The sequence below is a fragment of the Sus scrofa genome, chromosome 1, assembly GCF_000003025.6.
Source record: "Sus scrofa isolate TJ Tabasco breed Duroc chromosome 1, Sscrofa11.1, whole genome shotgun sequence".
Lineage (NCBI taxonomy): Eukaryota > Metazoa > Chordata > Mammalia > Artiodactyla > Suidae > Sus > Sus scrofa.
Window position 1 is genome coordinate 15,580,274 of NC_010443.5, and position 9,105 is coordinate 15,589,378.

At 48.2% G+C, this 9,105-nt stretch overlaps 1 protein-coding gene across 1 annotated transcript in view; it reads right to left on the reverse strand.

Annotated features, from left to right (window-relative positions):
* PLEKHG1 (pleckstrin homology and RhoGEF domain containing G1) overlaps nt 1-7,951 on the reverse strand; it is a 246,591-nt gene extending 238,640 nt beyond the window's left edge. Inside the window, 1 exon segment of the mRNA XM_021086797.1 lies at nt 7,251-7,951. The gene's annotated coding sequence lies outside the window, so the exon portion shown is untranslated.

Genomic DNA, 9,105 nt, shown 5'->3' on the forward strand with positions numbered 1-9,105 from the left:
CAGAGGAACAGACTCCATGGGCAAGAGGAAAGGCACACTCGCCACGTGCAGAGCACCGGCATGCTGACGTGTGCGAGGGACTTGAGTGACATGTTGAAATTAAAATCAAAACAGCATGAAAGCACACGTTATTCCAGCTAGAAACAGCCAAGGATTGTCAAAGCTCCCATTGAGTCATCCATCCAGAAACTGAGCTCTTGGATGGAAGCAGGGAGCCGGGGGGGAGCTGGAGAAAGCTGAAAACTGGGTTCAGAAAATGATCTCGCCGAGGGATCAGAGTTTAGTGGGTGGCCAGAAAGCAAAGCCCGAAGTAGTATTTTGCTCTCCAAGCAGGGAGGTGGGTGGGGAAAGAGGGCTTGGACTAGGAAAACCCAGAGACTTGCCAGGGGGAGGGGGGGGTGAATCTAAAGGGAACCCCTCCTTCCACTTCATTACCATAGAGGACATGCTTGGCTAGACCAATGATCAGCCCCTTGGGATACAGAGCAGAGGAGTATTTATGTTAAATTAACTCTGGGAAACAGAAGGAAGTAAGCACCAGCTAAGGCCTCCATCGCCCTGAGGAAGGCATTTCTGTGCATTAAAGATGCACGTATCTCTGCAGAGAGCTGCCCAAAAGAATGGCTGCAAGAGCCACTTTGCTCCTTCCCAACTCATGCGCAGGTCAATTTCACTTCAAAGGGGTCACCAGGACTCTCTGCTCACTGAAATGACCAAAGTAGAAGGTTTTAAACTATTTTTCAAGCTCATTGGATCACAAAGGTCTCGCAATAAATGACTGTATTTTACTCTTTGCCAGTTCCAAGGCAGCCTTTCAGGTCTAAGAAACAGAAGAGGTAAACCCAATTACAGTGTAAACCCTTGGAGCAGAATCTAGTTTGCAACCTGAGAGTAACACTAACGCACTCAGTGGAGGTTTACTGAGCACCAATAACCACACATTTCATTGGTGCGAAGAGGCACTCTTTGTACAACTTATGGGTACATCTTATGGGGGATTGTGTCGGCTGTATTTTCTTCTTTCTTAGTGGTCCCTTAGGGACTCATGAATATTCATTAAAGTTGCAGTTCAAATCTTGCCTTCTCTGACAGGCTTCCTGGGGCACGAGTCTACGGTGGTCCACCCCTCACCTTGATTCTCTCCCATACTGATCACATCTCTACGGAGACCATGGCCTTTGTCTTCACTGCTCTGCCTAGAACAGCATCAGGCGTCATTCCAGGCACAGTAGATTCTCAATAAGTGTCTGAAGAATGAGCAAAAGTTGCCATTTATTGAGCAATCACTACCTGTCAGACCCTGAGTAAAATGCTTTACAGAGGAAAAATCTCATTTAGTCCAGCAATTGAGAGGTCATTCTTATTGCATTTTCTTTCTTTCCTTCCTTTCTTCCTTCCTTCCTTCCTTCCTTCCTCCTTTCTTTCTTTCTTTCTTTCTTTCTTTCTTTCTTTCTTTCTTTCTTTCTTTCTTTCTTTCTTTTCTTCCTGTCTTTCTCTTTCTTTCCTTCCTTCCTTCTTTATGTATTTGTCTTTTTAGGGCTGCACCTGCACCATGTGGAAGTTCCCTGGCTAGGGGTCAAATCAGAGGTGTAGCCACCGGCCTACACCACAGTCACAGCAACACCAGATCTGAGCCGTGTCATTGACCTACACTGAATATCACGGCAATACTGGATCTTTAACCCACTGAGCAAGGCCAGGGGTCAAACCTGCATCTTCATGGATACTAGTCAGATTCATTTCTGTTGCACCATGACAGAAACTCCCTTATTATTTAACGATGGGGCAGCAGGTCAGTGGAGAAGCCAGGACTAGGCATCAGCTCAGCCTGACTTTAAATCCAGACATACAGGTGCCAGGCCACATTGTGTGTCACCTACAAAGCTTGGAAATGGTTCTGATTCTGTGACCGGTCCAAAGATGTCAAGATGAGATCCCTGAAGCTACACAGAGGAACAAAACTGTTCCTCCATCCTTCGAAGGTGATATCTGTCCACTAGAGACCCCCCTACTTCTCTGCCCCTCTACATGCTTCATGTATAAGGGCCTATGTTAATACAGACATGCAGGGGCCCTCATTTCTTCCCAATGAGATGGGGGGAGGCTCCATGAAGAGATGTCTATTTCAGCTTTGTATGGAAGGACCCAACCATGGGTGAGAGAGAGCCCAGCCCACTCGGGGTGCTGTGAGCTATCCTGGGTGAGACGGCCGTACCACATACGTGGGGAGGTGCTAAAACAAGAGTGGGCACAGAGCCTTGGGTGCCATCCTCGGGGGCCTGAACTTCACCTCCTCTGATCAGGGATCTTCAATGACCTGTTTCACCATAGACTTTCTTCCATTCCAGCTGAGCTTCTTTCCCTGTTTAGCATCTCACTTAGGGGAGAGTGTTGAAATTTGGTGCTGTTATTCCTATGTCAATTGATGGCTCTAAAGGAGATTTCTAAGCTCAGTGTAAAGAGAAAATAAAGGACAGTGACTGCAAACAAAAGAGTAACACAGGGGATTTGATTATAAGTCCATCCGTAGCAAGTCAGCTTAGATAGAGCCCATGAAAGTTGTCATTTGGGGACTCCATTAAAATACTGGGGATACCACAGACCGAATATTTTATTTAGAGAGCTGCCATAGTTTTTTTCTTCTTTTTTTCTATTTGGTTTACTGACACTTTTTAGATTTCCAGTGAAAAGATTTCTTGCGGCTTTCAAGCAAAGATTGGCTTTTACAATTTTAAAGGGTTTGTGTAAACAGCCAATTCTTCCTTCCACGAATCAAAGAATATACGACAGTGATATACATGGAGCACAAAGCCTAAAGTACTTACTGTCTGGCTCTTTACGGGAATGGTTTACAGCCCCCTGATCTTGAACTTCTCCTCCTCCTCCTCCATCTCTGTTCAGACCCAGGACATTTAAGTCAGTGTTTAATGGGGCTGGACACACCGTGAACAATGGTTAAGATCTACTTACCACTTCGAACATAGAGCCAGCTGAATGGAGTGATGATGTTGACCTAGTGATTCCTTTTCTGAGAATCCTCAAGTTTCAGTGATGGTTACACTCACAGCTCTTTCAACTTCGCCTTTGATATTTTTAAAAACTGTCCTTCTCCCACTTAAGGGCTTTTGGTCGAATGCGGCAATGGTTTGATCCTCCTAATGCTAGTGATAAGTGGTTTTTGCAGGCTTGGCAGGAACCTGGTCATTAAAGCTTACCCAAACAACTTTCTTAATTAAAGACATCAGTTTGGTACATCCCGGGGGTGCACAGCTTAGCCTACCATTAACACTCTTCAGGCTGCCTTTCCTCCAGGATTACATGGGGAGGGGGAAGCAGAGGAGGGTTGAGGATTTTTTTGGATCCATGAATCCAGCCCCTTTTAGTTTTCCATCAAACAGTAATTCCTTATTTACCAAAAGGAGGTGTGTAGGTTTGGACATTTTTACATGGTTTGTTTCTTTCTCAACAGAGAAGAATTTGGGGTAGGGTAACCTTGTGCTCACAGACTGAAAAGAAAAACAGTCTGACTCAAAAATGAAAACTATGCTACATCTACAGGCAACTCCTAATTACTGGCACGGGATCTCCCAGGCATATGTGAAGCTGTTCTGCAGCCTCTGGATGACCTGTGGCCTAGCTATCTTAACAGCAAACTTTGGCCCCTTCATTGGTAACGGGCAGCCTATATTTCTATCATCTTTGCTAAAGCACCTGCTGCTTTTCATCAGCACAAGCAATACGAAGCAGAGCATGTCGTCATCTCCTAAGTACTTGAAAGCGGGTCCTGCAGTCAGTAAGTTCTACTTGGCACACACTGCCATGGCTTTGAATGTCCAAATGGTTTGGGGTCAGCTCTTCATTTTACGAAGCAAGACTGGCATAGGCTGTGATGAACCATTAATATTCGAGATGCCTGCCACACACAGGTGTTAGGTTGTTAAGGTCTTTGTCTAGAAAATGTTTCTGTTCTCATCCCGGCTTGAACACATGAGCACATTGCTTTAGAAACCATGTTCTTTTTCAGTCAAACGAGGCAAGGGATTATTTTTCTGAAATAGCGAACCATTACCTTTAATTTAAACTATGTCTCCATGCCACCATCTAGAATTTCTAGGTAGTGCGATTCAGGGGAAAAAGAAGGGAACCCAGGTTAAATCACAGCTCTGCCAACTGAGAGCTGTGTAGCCACCGGCAAAATCACTCACTCTTGGACCTCAGTTTATCAACACCAATCACCTTTGAGGCACACAATGTGCCCAACACCAACTACAGATGATTTCATGAATAATCATCAATGCTCAGCCTGGCTCAAGAGGGAAGGGTCACAACTTCCTAGATGTGCAGAGGAAGGAAGGAGTAAAGGTGAGATCATCAGAGAGAATGATCAACTCTGATTGTTACATTTTCTCAATTATAAATTAATCTATGTCTCAATCATTTCCTTGGTGGGGTCAAGGCCATAGCGGTAGTGCTATTGAGCTACAGAGGCAAGCCACGGGTCAGTTAGTTTCAGAGCACTTGTTCACAACCCCCAGCACTTCCTCAAATCTTTAAGATTAGATCGTTCAAGATCCATTCTAGCTTTACTCTTCCATTAGGAGAATCCTGCCTATGGGAGGAGTCAACGATGGTAATTGTTTGAAAGACCAAGGACCAGCAGTGGAAGGGAGGAGGGAGAAGAAATCTCTAAAAAAAGTGGACTGCAGCCTTTAGGAATCAGAGCAGAGATCCAAGAATTGCTATTAGTTTACTAAGGGCTCAAGAGATTTAGTGGTCCTCAAGCATTTTCCCATATTTAGGTGTCAGACTATAAACTGTTACATCTTAATTAAATCACCTTAAAAGTCATATCCTCAAAGGAGGAGAACAGAACAGAACTGGCTATGCTTGCTTTTGAACTATTTGATGTCGCCACTTCCTATTGATTTGTTTTAAAGTGATCATTTAATGTTTTTGAAGCACAGATTGAATCTCCTGGGGAAACACTAACGCTTCTATCTGGTACCATCATCCATGTGGAAGTCAAGGAGGGAAGCTGGCACCCATGGTGAGGATGGAGATGAGCTAGGAAAACCATCAAGGCAAACAGGATTTGGGCATGATCTGACTGCCAGGTAACTAACTGCTCCTCACTGGGCTCCACTCTTTCGCACAAAGCTTCAGGGAGCGGCTACACCAGGGACAAGGAAGGCCAGGCAGTGATGGCTGTTGCTGGCCTAATGAGGATGACACCAATGAGATGGGAGAACCCTGGGCAAACATTTCTTCATGTGAGTTGGTGGCTTAGACATGAGGCTTCAAATAGGACCAAAACAAAGTGAGGAACTGGGAGGTCAGACTCAAAGATGGTTAAAGGGCCATGATATCAAACCACCACTTTTTTTTTTTTTTTTTTTTTTTGTCTCTTTAGGGCCATATCCACTGCATGTGGAAGTTCCCAAGCTAGGGGTCCAATTGGAGCTGCAGCTGCCAGCCTACACCACAGCCACAGCAATGTGAGATCTGAGCCACATCTGCAACCCACAAACAGCCTGCTGCAATGCTAGATCCTTAACCCACGGATCGAGCCCCGGGGTGGAACCCATGTCCTCATAGATACTAGCCAGGTTCACTACTGCTGAGCCACAGTGGAAACTTCCAAACCATCAACTTTTGTATTTAGATCTTAAATACAGCAGACCAAGTAAGTACTACGGGTCGGGGGTAGAGGGTGGGGGGTGAGAAGTGAGCTGGAAGCTTTAGAAACTGGTTCATCTAAATCACTTCACGAGGGAGCAAGCCAAGGCCAACAGAGGTGGAGGCTTGTTCAGGTCTGACCTGGCAAAGATAAAGTTAGAATGGAGTGTTCTTCTTCCCAGACACAAAGGGCCTGGAAATGTTTTAAGAGAGTTTAATCAAAGTCCAAAGTCTATAAATTCTTCAAAAGTTTGCCAACTACAGAAACTGGGAAGCTCGAAAACCCTGATTTTAACACCTGATAAACATTTTTATAGCATTACCCGATCTACCGAGGCCTGGAATTCTGTTCGATGACAGATCTGACCTAGAGTCAACATTCTGGTCTCCCGGTTTAAATAGCAAACACAAGGAAGTTCTGTATCCAGTCGTCGGAAAATCCCCCAAACCAACTCTCCCTCTGAGACGGACATCATCTTCCGTGATGCCGGCTGCAAACAGCCTTCTACCGGACTCAACCTGACGATTTCAAAAATACGTGCAGTAGCTTAGCCCTGGCCGCCTGAGGGTGGTACAAAGAGAGAGTTAAGGACCAGGACTTAATGAAATACCGGCTCTGCAAACAAGACTACTCCAGAGCATTAAAAAAAAAAAAAAAAAAAAAAAAAAAAAAAAAAAAAGGCATCCACCTCATTGTTTCAATTGAACAGAATGTAATGCAACAGCTTAAAGACTTTTCCCAATTAGAACCTCCTTAGACTTCTGTTTTAAGAAACAGACTCTCACCAGAGGATACAAAGAGGGAGGCCGGCTGCGGGCATCACCGCAGACTCGGGCTGTCCTCCTAGGCCATTAAGTTCGCAAAGTCCCCGAAGACCAGGGGTTCCATTTATACCCCCCCACCCCCCACCCCCCACCCCCAGGAACTGACTGCCGGCTTTCGCCCCCTACCTCCCACCCCCGGGCATATCTGCAGAGCGGGGACACCGAGGCTAAGTCCACAGAAGCAAGGATCCTTCAAGCCAAATGCTCCACGGCGCTCCCCTGACCTCTGACTCCCACCGCGGGGCGCCGGTCCTGGGGGGCCAGGCGCCGGGCTCGGTGTTGGGGAGCTGACCTAGGGCGGTGGGCGCTCGGGGCTCGTTGGCGGACTGACCCGTTTGAGTGGTGGGGGCTGGCTTGGTAACACTCCTCAGCGCACTTAGGAGCCCTTCTCCGAAGAGCAAACGCTACGGCCGCCGCGGCTACGGGTGGAGGGGCTGGAGCGCCGGGGACTCGGGGGCCTGGAGCCCGGAGCCCGGCGGCGGAGGCGGGTCGCCCCCTCCAGGCGGCGGCGGGCAGCGGCGGGCCCGGGTCCCCGCGGCCAGGCGCTCCCCCAACCCCGCCGCCCCCACCCCCCGGAGGGAGCGCGCGGGACACCGGGGCCCCCAGGCACTGCGCTCCACCCGCTTCCACCTGCGGCTCCAGGGCGCGGGGCCGAGGGTGCCCGGGTCCCCTTCCCGCTCCCCGGAGCTCCCGGCCGAGCAGTCTCATCCCTGAAAAAGGACCCGGTGTCCAGCGGAGCGGACGCTTACCCGGGGAGGGGCGGCTCCCGGCGCGGGTCGCGCTCGCAGGTCGGCCCGGGAAGGTACGGCTGCGCTGCGCCGGCTCCGGCGCCCGCCGAGCGCCCTGCACCGCCGCCCGGGCTCGGACTTCCTCTTCCTCGGCCGCGCTCTCCTCTCGGCCGCGCCCCGACCCGCCCCTCCCGGCGCAGGGATGCGGGCCCCGCCGTCGCGAGCAGCGGATCCGCGGTCCCTCCTCCCCTCCGCTCCGGGCGAGGAAGAGGGGGGGGCGGAGAGAGAGAGAGAGAGAGAGAGATTAAGCCCTTGGACTTGACTCTGGAGCGTTGCCAAAGAGAGCAATCAAATTACAGCCCTTGGGGGAAAAATTACCAAAAAAAAAGAAAAAAGAAAAAAAAAAAAAATCCCTGCTACTGTTTTCGCAGACGCATCACTTTTCTTCATTTTCCGGGCTCCTCAGGTTTGGCTTTCTCTCCGACGTGCTACTTTCCCATTTGATTTTGTAAAAGTAACACCCCCGACAAAGCTTTTCATTCGACCAGTTAGTATTCGCACAGAAGCTCTGGGGCAATAATAGGTACTAGGAGGGAGGAAGCTCACTGTTTTTCAGGCGTCATTACCCTAATCGCCTCAGTTAATGTACCAAATAACCTTTGCCTAGAGAAAGTAAAAGTGGGAAAGGAGGCGAGGAAGACTAACCTTTGCAGCAGCCCGGTGGGTGTTTAAAGGCACCGGCTGTGCAGTGAAACGATGACTTCAGTCAGAGGTGACTAAGATGAACGTCAAAGGCATGCGAACGGAATTCTTAACACTCACCTCCCTTCAAAGGCAGCCGTGTGCGTTTGCCTCTTGGCTCCACTGGGTTCTGCAGTTTGTAAGAATGCACTCTTACACGACGGTTTACTGGCCGTCAGCTTTCCAAGATACTAGCTGTGTGGCCTTGAGGGAATTATTTGACCTCTGTGTGCCTCAATTCCTTCATCTGTAAAATGAGCATAATGACATAGCACCTACCTCATAGAGTTGCTTCTGGTGACTTCAATTAAGATAATGTGCAGGAAAGGCTTAGGAGGTTCCTGGCACACTTGTTGAATGAATATTAGCTATTGCTGTTGTTGATTTCTTCCTTTTATTTGCTTTGATGCAGGTACCCGGTTATGGAAGTTATAATAAAGAACTGATATAAAATAAGGTTTTGGCCATAGAGCCACAGAGCAACAGAGCTCTCTTTCCACAGCATGCAGTTTCTATTCTGCTTTAGAGTTTATTTTGTCTGCACAACTGACTTGTATTACCTAAAGCTGTAAGAATGGGTTAGGCTTGGAATACGTTTACCACCGAAGATTTGCAATGCAACTCAGACAGACTTTTGCCAACTTCAAAGCATGATTTCAGTTGATCTTGCCGTACCCTTGTGAGGTCAGCAGGACAGATGCTAGGTTCCTTTCGCAGACAGGAAGTAGAGCCTCAGGAGGCTGAATTGGACCCTTTGCAGTACCTGGAGCTCACACAAAACCCTGCCTGTCTCCCTGTCTTTTGATGTTGTTAGTTTCCATGAAGCAAGCAGAAGCCCCTCACCGAACAGCATGTACCTCATTCATGGTCTTCATCAATCCTGTGGCCCTTATTTGACATGAGATGCAAAGACCTTAAATTCCAAGAGACTAACTGATGAGTGTGTTGGTGCCTGACAGATGGGGTTTGGGGACAACTTGGAGAGGAAGGGAGGAGAAGCAGGGTTTCCTATTTCCTTACAGAATGTTCCCTCTGCTACCCTACTCCCTGGCCCCACATAGTCACACATTCCTTGGCACAGATGATTTAGAGCCAAGCAATTAAGGAAGCGGCATGACCACCAGCTGTAGACTCT